The following is a 12,724-nucleotide window of genomic DNA, read 5'->3' on the forward strand; positions in this document are numbered from 1 at the left end:
ACTCAGTTCTTCCTACCAAAATGTTTCACTTGCAACATTTGTGTTACACTTCAACTACCATGTAATGATGCCAATTTTTCAAATATGGTGGTGGATATGGCAGCATGTTGGTTTGGGTGTCAGGTAGGCCTAGCTAACGTGGAACAAAAACAGAAAGTGCTGGAAAAACTCAGCAGGTCTAACAGCATCTGTGGAGAGAAAATCCATTAACGTTTCGAGTCCGTATGACTCTTCCTTAGAGCTCTGAAGAAGAGTCATGTGGACTTGAAACGTTAACTCTGTTTTTCTCTCAGCTTTTTCAGCTGTTAGATCTGCTGAGTTTTTCCAGCATTTTCTGTTTTTGTTTCGGATTTCCAGCATCTGCAGTATTTTGCTTTTATCTTTGAGCTAACATGGATTTTGATTCCTCAGAGGAGGACTTTTATGCCAGTTGTAAATGTCATTGGTGTTTACTTATTTATTGGAGTCAATTCTAACCCAAGAAATATTGAAATCAGCCTGATTAGATCTACGCAAATACTTATGAGAAAACGTGGGAATGGGTGGGGAGGAAAACTAGATTTCAGTGCTTCATCAGAGCCAGCTTGTTAAAAGGTTTCATTTTGAATGACGTCTGCCCACGTTGTCTCACTGGACCTTTAGCTATTGCAATGAATCATCTCTACTGTAGGTTGCTCAGGTATTTAGTAAATATATAATTTACAGAATTTGGAAATGCGATGATTCAGTAGTGTGGATTGTGATATTTGAAGGGCAACCAGTGCTTGTCTTAAATTCTCCTTAAGCAACGTGGGCAGTTTTGTTTTTGTTTTGCTCTCCTGATTCTTAAACATTATTGAAATAAAATGTCATTGTCAAGACATCCATTTTATGTGACTATGATATTACTGAGCAGGAGCTTCGTTTAGTTTTATAAATAGTCTCTGATTCAATTCAGCTCCAGGTATTCCAGAAATATGTATTTGCAGTTTGAAATCATGTATAGGCAAGTTTAGCTTTTAAATTGTTTGTGACATTTATGTGATTGCAGTTATTGTCAGGTTGGTTTGAGCAGTTTTTACTTTGTCCTTGGAGAGGTGCTTAACTTTCGGTTACTGCCACCATGAACTTCTTCGTACCTGGAGACAACCATAATGTAATCTTTCCATATCTGTGTTTCTCACTGGGTTTTGAGGCAGCTGGTCTTTGCAGCAGGCAGCAAAGTAGATAATGGGGATCCTGTAGATGTAGTATATCTGGACTTCCAGAAGACCTTTGATAAGGTGCTACACAAAAAATTAATACATAAGATACGATCACATGGGGTTAGGAGTAATATATTAGCTTGGATGGAGGATTGGCTAACCAACAAAGCAGAGTGTCGGGATAAATGGGTCCTTTTCTGGATGGCACGCTGTAACTAGCGGGGTACCACAGGGTTCAGTCCTTGGGCCTCAACTATTTACAATCTATATTAATGACATGGATTTAGGGATAGAAGGTACAATAGCTAAATTTGCACATGACACCAAAATAGGTGGGAAAGTAAGTTGCAATGAAGAAATAAGAAATTTACAAATGGACATGGGCAGGTTAGGTGAATGGGCCAAAACTTTGCAGACGGAGTTTAACGTGGATAAGTGTGAGATTATCCATTTTGGTCGGAAGAATAAAAAGGCGACTTATTATTTAAATGGAGAGAAACTTCAGAGTGTTTCAGTGCAGAGGGATTTGGGTGTCCTCGTGCATGAATCGCTGAAAGCTAGTATGCAGGTACAGTGGTAATAAGGAAGGCAAATGGAATTTTGGCATTTATTGCTAAAGGAATAGAGTATAAAAATAGGGAAGTGTTGTTGCAACTGTACAAGACATTGGTGAGACTGCACCAGGAGTACTGTGCATGGTTTTGGTCCCCTTACTTGAGGAAGGATGTAGTTGCAATGGAGGTGGTTCAGAGGAGGTTCACTAGATTGATTCCAGAGATGTGGGGCTTGTCTTATGAGGAGAGATTGAGCAGTTTAGGCCTATACTCGCTAGAGTTTAGAAGGATGAGGAGAGAACTAATTGAGGTATATAAGATGCTAAAGGGGATAGGCAAAGTAGATGTGGAGCAGATGTTTCCCCTTGTGGGGCAATCTAGAATGAGAGGCCATGGTTTTAGGCTAAGGGTGGTAGATTTAAATCAGAGATGAGGAGGAATTACTTTTCTTAAAGGGTCGTGAACCTGTGGAATTCACCACCTCAGAGTGCAGTGGATGCTGGTACACTGATAAATTTAAGGAGGAGATAAACAGATTTTTAATTAGGAGCAGATTGAAGGGTTATGGGGAGAGGGCAGGAAATTGGAGTTGAGGCCAAAATGAGATCAGCCATGATGGTATTGAATGGTGGGGCAGGCTCGAGGGGCTGAATTGCCTACTCATGCTCCGAGTTCTTATGTTCTTATGGCTCTGATGAATCAGGCACGTTTACTTTTGGGATTGCTACCAGCTATTCAAGCCCAACAAAATTGGTAACTCTGACAATGCAGTCGTGCCCCTAAGCTGAATGTAAAAGCAGCTTTTGAAAATGGATAAAGGCAAAGAAAACCTTTTCCCAAAACTAAACTGTAAATGAAGGTTCCAGCTTGCAAATTTTAAAGGAGCTATGGCTTCGACAAATTATTGTGCGCGTACCAGACTTGTAAGAATTTTGATATATTGGGTGCCCAACATAGAAAAAAGTGTTCCTAACCATCTTGTGTTGGCCCAGAAAAGTAATTTTTGAATGTAAAATTAATTTTAACTGAATTGATCAAAAAATTGCAATTATAATGTTGGGTTAGGTTAACTTGAAGTGAAAATGGGAGTCTGTTGTGAAGCTTTTAGTAACCACCTGTGTACAATCTAACCTGCTTTACCTGAATATATTTGGAAAGCATAATTTAGTTACAAGTTGCAGATCATCAGATTGACCAAACATTTTTATTGTTTTTAAAACGAGCTAAAACCTATAATTCCACAGCCTTAGTTGTTTTAAAATCTTGGCCTGACTCTACAGCCTTTAACTATTATCCAAATTGCTTTGCTGCCACTTGATAAAATAAAAATCAGTTTTCATGAAAATGCGTTTGCATAACCAGTGTAGCTATGGTAGTTCAATTTAGAAGGAAAAAAAAGGGAATTGCTGACTGTTAGGCAATCAAATTAACCTTCATTTGGAGTGCAAAGTTTTAGATTATGTAATACTTCTAAGATGCTTGTGAAAAAAATTAAACATTAAAGAAAATGTAGCTACCTGGAGTGAGATGGCTAGGGACAAAAACCACCAGTGAATGGATGTTTTTTTTTAAACTAAATTTTAGATTGTGGTGGGCTCCAGAGATCTCTGTTGGAGACTCTTTGCCTCACCGATTTATTGGGAGAAAAGGTTCAGATTCACTCATTTGATTTAATAAATCACCTGTTAAGCAGGATCTGACCAATTTATTTTGTGGCCTGTTAAAATACCTTTTCCACAGAATTTTTGGGCGTGTTTACCTTAGTCAATTTTGAATTGTGAGTATATTTTATAGTTTCATAAAGATTGAGCAGGAAGACCCTTTTTAGAGCAAGGTGGATGAAATTGAGAAATAAAGGAACATGCATTTATATAGTGTCCTTTATATCTTCCGGATGACTAGACTGCTTTTGCAGCCATTGAGTTACAGCTGTGGGTTGCTGCTACGTTATACACAGAGTCCTGTTCTTTGCAGACAGAAAGACCATGTACACCTATTACACCTGTTTCAACTGAACAACATAGGTGACAGCCGTTCTCTGGTTCATTCCCCAGGTCAATGCCTTGACCAACGAGTCAACCTGCTTGGTTTGAATTTAAACAAAGATTGGCAGTTAACTGTCAGATATCAGCTAACTGTTACATTCTCTATGGCAATGCCTCTACAAATCAGAATCCACTTGCCAACCAATTAGCACTCTCTTCATGAAGTATAAATTGTGTTCCCTTTGCATTTGGTATTCTTGCGAATGTTGTGATGAGTGCAAGATGAAAAGCTTCAATGTCTTTTTTCACAGATACTCAAATTGCTAGTGATGTGGAGTATCCCTCAGCAGCCAGATTTTCAAACTATTTGAGAAAAAGTTTGCATTAAAAGACGTACTTTAAAACTGGTTTTGTTAAAAATATGCCAGTACTTCAGACTTTTGCTGACTCTGCTGGCAGTTCAGTGCAATGCTGATGGAGTGCTGCAATTTGGGAGGTTTTTTGGGATGAGATGATGAACTTATGCCTAGCCTGCCTTCGTGCTTGGTCGTAAAATATCCCAAGGTAAGATTCAAAGAACAGAGGAATTCTCCCTGGTGTCCTGCCTAACATTTTTCCCTCAACCAATGTCATTAAAACTGATCATTATCTCATTGCTGTTTCTCGGAGCTTGCTGTGGGCTAAGTGGCTGCTGCATTTCCTACATTACAATTGTGGCTATTCATAAATGGTACTCAATTGGCTGTAAAGGGCTGTGGAATATCCAGAGGTCATAAAAGACATAATATCAATCACTGCAGGAGTCCTTCAGGGTAGTGTCCTCGGCCCAACCATCTCCAGCTGCTTCATCAATGACCTTCCTTCCACCATAAGGTCAGAAGTGGAGATGTTCACTGAGTGATGTTCAGCACCACTTGTAACTGAAGCAGTCCATGCCCAAATGAATCAAAACCTGGACAATATCTCGGCTTGGGCTGACAAGTGGCAAGTATTATGTGCCACACAAGTGCCAGGCAATGACCATCTCCAACAAGAGAGAACATAACCATTGCCCCATGACATTCAATAGCATGACCATCACTGAATCCCCCACTGTCAACATCCTGGGGGTTACCATTGGCCAGAAACTGAATTGGACTAGCCGTGTAAATACTGTTGTTTTCCTTTTGTGCAAAGATTTAAGACCATAAGACATAGGAGCAGAAATTAGGCCATTTGGCCCATCGAGTCTGCTCCGCCATTCAATCATGGCTGATAAGTTTCTCAACCCCATTCTCCCGCCTTCTCCCCGTAACCTTTGATCCCCATACCAATCAAGAGCCTATCTATCTCGGTCTTAAATACACTCAATGACCTGGCCTCCACAGCCTTCTGTGGCAATGATTTCTCTCTTTTCTAGCCACTTTACATATAAAAAAAATCAAAAGTTCACCAGTTGTGTTGAGAATTGCAATATGCATTTGATAACAAATTGAAAGTATAAAGCCGATAAGAATTAATTTGGTTTACTTGCTTTAACAAAAATACAATACTGTGGATGCTGGAAACCTGAAATAAAATCAAAACTGCTGAAAGTCGGGCAGTATCTATGGAGAGAAAGAAACAGTTAACACTTCACCTTTCATCAGAACATTTCAGGTCAACGACCATTCATCAGAATGTTAACACAGTTTCTCTCTCCACAGATGCTGCCTGACCTGCTGAGTATTCCCAGCATTTTCTGTTTTTACTTGATTTAACAGTTTTTTGAAGATAGAATGATTATGCTATCTTAACTAATTCAGACACTGTGCGTATGATTCCTTTCCCATCACAAAATAAAACTACTGGTTGATGAATTCAGCATTGAGGAATATTTCCTTTGCTTTTTGTGCCAAGCTTATTGTTGACAGTGTAATTTAATTGTTTACATTACTTAGATTGCCTAAAGGCATATTACTTCCAAAGGAAATAGTGTCCTAATTATTTTCTTTTGGTACAATGCAATGAAAAGTTCAGTTCTGCACAAGTTTGTGACATTAAAATTGAAGCAATACTTCCTTTGTAAAAATTCAGTTTAGAAATTGCTCTCATATTTCTGTTTGCATTGAAAATGAACGTCATCCCATGTGTATTATATGCCACCAAAACATTTGAGTTTTAAATGTCTTCTGAGAATGGACGTTGCTGGAAGTCTCAGATAGTGGAACTTTATTTAACATAACAGCAAGTGGCTGAACGAATGCATAACTAACACCAAAGATGTTTGTTTTATTTTCTTGAAGAGCTCAGTTGCATCAGTTGCTTTATATTTGTTATGAAAAGATTCACAGTTAGAGTAATGGACTAACAGAGCACAGCCCACCCTCTCTATCTTAACGTAACTCATTAAGACTGGACTCTGAAATAAAACCAAAAACCTTTGCAATGCATAACGGATCAGTCAATATCTGCAACAGATGATAAGTTAGTATAATTGATATTACTGGATTATTTCCCATTGGGTGGACTTTTGGTTTTTGTTTGGTTATGTTTGTGGCTAAAGAGATACAGGCAAACTTTTTATATATTGAGTATTCTGTCATTGTAGAATAACAAATCTTGGGCAAATCTAATAGAATATATTGTCAGCTGCTGCAGATGAAAGGTTGCTATTGATGCTACTGTGTCAGTCAATGACTTGGAGATGGTTGGGTCTTATAACAGAACTAACAGCAAACAGTCTATTGCTTAACAAATAGAATAATTAAATGGTGTGTCATTGTCAGCTGTCCCTCCTTTGCTTTGAGGATAACACCTACTCAGGGTTGCACGTTTCTGCCATTGATCTTCATGTGACTCTGAATAGGCCAATTCTTGACCTGCAGATCTTTGGGCACATGGGACAGGACGTCCCATGAGGTAGTGGGATTCAAAGTACAGGATTTGTTTCCTTTTCTTTCCTTCTCTGCTGCCACTTTGCCTCGTCATTTAAGACCTTGTGACTCAAGCCATAATGCAGCTTGATGGAAAAGTTATCAATGCATGATTGGTGCAAGCTTCTCACAGTCATTAATATCAATGCTGTCGTGCTTTAAGGAGAACTTCAGAGTGTCTTTGAAGTGTTTTCATTGTCCTCACCTGGAATATTGGCTGTTTGTGTGAAAACAGGAACCGATTGGGGGTGGGGGGGGCACATGTTTTTGGCCATCTAGACGCAGTGTCCAATCCACTGAAGTTGATTTTGTGGGAGTTTGCCTGAATACTTGTGGAGCTGGTTTCAAGAAGGGCACACGATATATATTTGGCGGTCCTCCCTTGAATCTGGAGGATGCGGTGGAAGCATTGCTGATGGAATTTCTTTAGCGTTCTTGCGTGCCAACGATACATAGCCCAGGCCTCCCTACAGTACAGGAACATGACAACAACTGCTCTGTACAGTAGGACTTTTGTTGACTTGTGGAGGTCTTTGTTGTAAAACAATCCCTGCCATAGTTTGTAGAAGGCTGAGCTGATGCAGCTGATTTAGTGTTGGATTTCTTGTCGCTGGTGGAGGGAGATGGCTGCCAAGGTATGGGAAGTGCTCATCATGTTCCAAAGTGTCTTTTTCAGCCATGGAGGTGGAATATTTGGCTGATCAGGTATGGATTGATATGAATGTTTTGGGAACATTCAAGGACAGGCCAAGTTTCTTTTATGCAGATTCGACAAGATCGATAGTGGCTTGCAAATCTGGTGCAGCATGCGTAACATAAGAACATAAGAAATAGGAACAGGAGTAGACCGTTCAGCCCCTCGAGCCTGCTCCACCATTCAATAAGATCATTGCTCATCACCTTGTGTTTCAATTTCCACATTGCCATCTAACTCCGATAACCTTTGATTCCCTTGCTATACAACCATAAGACGTAGGAGCAGAAGTAGGCCATTCTGCCCATCGAGTCTGCTCCACCATTCAATGAGATCATGGCTGATCTAATAATCCTCAACTTCATTTTCCTGCCTTTTCCCCATAACCATTGATTCCCTTACTGATTTAAAAATCTGTCTATCTCAGCCTTGAATATATTTAACAACCCAGCCTCTACAGCCCTCTTCGGTAAAGAATTCCGCAGATTGACTACCCTCAATTTCTCCTGTTTTAAATGGGCTCCCCCTTACTCTGAGATTATGCCTCTGGCCCTGGACTCTCCCACAAAGGGAAATCTACCCTGTCAAGCCCCCTAAGAATATTAAATGTTTCAATGAGCTTGCCTCTCATTCTTCTTAACTCCTATGAGTACAGGCCCAACTGACTCCATCTTTCCTCATAAGAAAATCCCTCCATCTCCGGTCAACCTAGTGCACTTTCTCTGGACTGTCTCCAATGCCAGTATATCTTTCCTTCGATAAGGGGACCAAAACTGTTCACAGCATTCTAAGTGTGGCCTAACTAGTTCCTTATATAGTTTTAGCTTGACTTCCCTATTTTTATACTCCGTCCCCTTTAAAATAAAGGCCAACTTCCATTTGCCTTACCTATTCCTGCTGAACTTGTATGCTAGCTTTTTGGGATTCATGCTTGAGGACCCCCAAATGCCTCCATTCTGCAGCTTTCTTCAGTCTTTCTCTATTTAGATAATATTCAGCTCCTCTGTTCTTCCTGCTAAAGTGCATAACCTCTCACTTTCCCACATTATATTGCATCTGCCAAGTTTTTGCCCATTCACTTAACCTGCCTATATTCCTGTGTAGATTCTTGGTGTCATCCTCACCGCTTGCCTTCCCACCTATTTTTGTGTCATCCACAAACTTGGTGATAGTTCGTTAATTTCCCTCATCCAAGTCATTAATGTATATTGTAAATAATAGTGGCCCCGGCACTGATCCATGTGGCACTCCACTAGTTACAGTTTACCATCCTTAAAATGCCTCCTGTATCCAACTCTGTCTTCTATTAGTTAGCCAGTCCTCTATCCATGCTAATATACTACCCCCAACACCATGGACTCTTATCTTATGCAGTAGCCTTATGCATGGTACCTTATTGAATGCCTTTTGGAAATCCAAATATATTACATTTACTGGTTCCCCTTTACCTATTGTGCTTGTTACTCCTCAAAGAATTCTAATTAATTTGTCAGACATGATTTCCCCTTCATGAAGCCGTGCTGACTCTGTTTGATTAGATTATGCATTTCTAAATGCTCTGCTATTACATCCTTTATAATAGACTCCAACATTTTCCCAATGACAGGTGTTAAGCTAACTGGCCTATAGTTACCTATTTTCTTTTGTCTCCCTTTTTATCTAAAAAGAATCGATCTACCTCTGCCTTAAAAATATTCAATGACCCTGCTTCCACCATCTGAGGAAGAGAGGTCCAAATTTGCACAACCCTCTGGGGTGGGTGGGATTTCCCCTCACCTCTGCCCAAAAAGGGCGACCCCTAATTTTAAAACTGTGCCCCCTAGTTCTGGACTCATCCACAAGAGAAAACATCCTTTTGACGTCCACTGTGTCAAGGCCACTCAAGGTCTTGTATACTTCAATCAAATCACCCCTCACTCTTCTAAACTCCAGTGGAAACAGGCCCAGACTGAGAAACCTTTCCTCATTAGACAACCCACTCAATCCAGACATCAATCTAGTAAACCTCCTTTGAACCATCTCCAATGCATTTACATCCTTCCTTAAATAAGGAGATCAAAACTACACACAGTATTCAAGGTGTGGTCTCACCAATGACCTGTATAACTGAAGCACAACACCCTTACTTTTATGTTCAATCCCTCTCACTAGCCTTCTTAATTACTTGCTATACCTGTATACTAACTTCTTGTGACTCGTGTATTAGAACACCTAGATCCCTCTGCACCTCAGAATTATGCAGTCGTTCTTCATTTAAGTAATATTCTGCTTTTTTGTTCTTTCTGCCAAAGTGAACAACTTCACATTTTCTCACACGAAACTCCATTTGCCAGATCTTTGCCCACTCACTCTCTATATCTATATCCATCTGCAACCTCCTCGTGCCCTCTTCACAACATAGTTTCCTGCCTAGCTTTGTGTCATCTGCAAATTTAGCTACCATTTCTTCACTCCCCTCATCTAAGTCATTGATGTAAATCGTAAAAAATTGAGGCCCCAGCACAGCCCCCTGTGGGACTCCACTCATCACATCCTGCCAAACCAAAAAAGACCCATTTATGCATACTCTCTGCTTTCTGCCAGCCAGTCAATCTTCTATCCATGCTAATATGTTACCCCCTACACCATGCACTTTTATTTCCTGTAATAACCTTTTGATGTGGCACCTTATCAAATGCCTTCTGGAAATCCAAGTACAATATGTTTACAGGCTCCCCTTTATCCACTGCACATGTTACTCCTTCAAAGAATTCCAATAAATTGATTAAACATGATTTTCCTTTCACAAAACCATACTTACTCTTTCTGATTGCTTTGAGCTCTTCTAAGTGTCCAGCTATAACCTCCTTAATGATCGATTCTAACAACTTTCCCACACCAGATGTCAAGCTAATTGGCTCATAATTTCCTGTTTTCTGCATTCCTCCCTTCTCGAATAGAGGGGTTATATTTGCTACTTTCCAGCCTGATGGAACCTTTCCAGAATCTAGCGAATTTTGAAAATTAACACCAGCGTATTGACTACCTCAGTAGCCACCTCTTTTAAGACCCTAGGATGTAATCCATTGGGACCCGGAGACTTGCCAGTTTGCTGAGTACCGTTTCACTAGTGATTTCAATTTCACCAAGTTCCCCTCTCCGTTTCACCTCCTGATTTGCAGCTATTACTGGCATGTCTTTTGTATCCTCTACATAGTGAATGCTGAAGCAAAATATTTATTCATTTATTCCGCCATTTCCTTATTATCTACTATTAACTTCCCACTGTCACTCTAGGGGACCAACACTCTCAATTTACTTGCTCTTTCCCTTTTTAAATACCTGTAGAAACTCTTGATATCCATTTTTACATTTCTAGCTAGCTTCCTCTCATACTCTAATTTCTTTCTCCTCATTAACCTTGTCGTCATTCTCTGCCATTCTTAATATTCTGTCCAAACATCTGTCCTGCTACTCATCTCTGCGGAGTTGTATGCTTTTTCCTTAAGTTTGATGCTTCTTTAGTTAACCATGGAAGATGGATCTTCCCTTTAGAATTTTCCTTTATGATAGGAATGTACTTATTCTGAATACTCTGAAACACCCCCTTAAATGTTTGCCACTGCTTCTCTATTGATCCATCCTCTAGCTTGGTTTCCCAGTTCAATTCAGCTAGCTCAACTTTTATTCTCACATAGTTACCCTTGTTTAAGTTTAATATACTAGTCTTAGTCCCACTGTTCTCCCTTTCAAACTGGATGTAAAATTCAATCATACTATGGTTGCTGATACCTAGGGATGCCTTTACACTCAGGCCATTAATTAATCCTGTCATGATACACAATGCCAAGTCTAATATAACCTGCTCTCTGGTTGGTTCCAGACATGTTGCTCTAAGAAGCCATCTCGAAAGCATTCTAAGAGCTCCTCATCCAGGCTACTACTGCCAATCTGATTTTTCCAGTTTGTGTAGATTAAAATCACCCATGATTATTGCCGCCTCTTTATTGCAAGCACACAACATTTTTTCTTGAATACTTTGTCCTGCACTGTGGCTACTGTTAGGGGGCCTATAGACCATCCCACAAATGACTTTTCCTCCCTTTTATTCCTCATCTCCACCCAAACCGACTACATCCTGATCCCCTGAACCAAGGTCATCTCTAACTATTGAACCAATGCTCTCTTTGATTAATAGTGCTACCCTTCCACCTTTACCTAGCTTCCTATTCTTCTTGAATGTCATGTACCCCTCAATATTAAGGACCCAATCTTTGTTGTCCTGCAGCCACGTCTCCGTAATTGGCATCAGATCATATTTATTTACTTCAGTGTGGGCCATCAGTTCACTTTGTTATGAATGCTGCGCGCATTCAAATAGAGAGCCTTCAGTCTTGTATTTTTGTTACCTTTGTAATATCTGGTCTTGAGTGTTGATATATTCTTAGCTTTTTTTCTCATGTCCCTTCCTGCCATTCTCTGACCCCCATTTCCCATAATACTGCTTTTGCTCTCCTGTCTTGACTCTACACCTTGAATTGCTACCTCTGCCCAAGCTTGATCCCTCATTCCTCTTGTTTAGTTTAAAGCCCTTTCTACTTCCTAGTTATGTTATTTGCAAAGATGGCACTGCAGTCATCTGCAAATTGTAACTCTTTTGAGTACAAACCCGTTTCCATCTGTTTTAGATGAAGTTACATTGTTTCATAGTTTGCCATTGTGAGATTTGAACTCTTGATCTTGGGGTTACAAACCCAGTACCATAACCACTTGGCTATTTAGGCTGTAGCCATGCAGGTACATACTGGCCAGTTTAGTTTTGGCACTAAGGTGACTGAGACTAAAGAGTTCTCCATCTAGAATGCATTTAATATTGACACCAGCGGTGAATAGTCACTGAGGTAGATTTTAATTAGTATGGTGCTATCACAAAGTTTTGCTTGATCCCGATCTGGATTTTGAAGGCACCTGTTTCAGATCTCCCACTCAGGCCAGTTGTAGTCATATCATGAACCAAAAATATGCCAGCTCTGAAGACCTCTGTTGGAATGCCATTGGGACTCCAGGCTTTGTTAATCCATTTGATTGCTTGTTACAGCTCTCCCATCGATAGTGGTTCACCCATGGATTCTACCACAAGGTACTGGGGGACACTCTCCAGAATACCAGTTGCCACTGTGGATTCACGGGTGAGGAGATGTTCGGAATGTTCTTTCCAACATTGACGGATGATATCATCCATGAGAGAGACACCATCCATGAGAGAGACACCATCCTGTGAGCCAAAGGGACTTTTTACATTTGACCTTGGCCTACAGGTGGCCCTGGTGGGTTCAAAAAAGCTTTGCATGTCATGACAGTCAGCATATTGTTGGATCTATTGGCCTTTTTTACCCCCACCACACAATACACTACAGTTTACTCCATTTAAGAA

At 40.2% G+C, this 12,724-nt stretch overlaps 1 protein-coding gene across 4 annotated transcripts in view; it reads left to right on the forward strand.

Annotated features, from left to right (window-relative positions):
• Positions 1-12,724, forward strand: part of LOC121293611 (myosin phosphatase Rho interacting protein) — a 415,475-nt gene that overhangs the window by 100,812 nt on the left and 301,939 nt on the right. The gene's annotated exons all lie outside the window — the stretch shown is intronic.

The sequence above is a fragment of the Carcharodon carcharias genome, chromosome 22 (genome assembly GCF_017639515.1).
Source record: "Carcharodon carcharias isolate sCarCar2 chromosome 22, sCarCar2.pri, whole genome shotgun sequence".
Taxonomy (NCBI): domain Eukaryota; kingdom Metazoa; phylum Chordata; class Chondrichthyes; order Lamniformes; family Lamnidae; genus Carcharodon; species Carcharodon carcharias.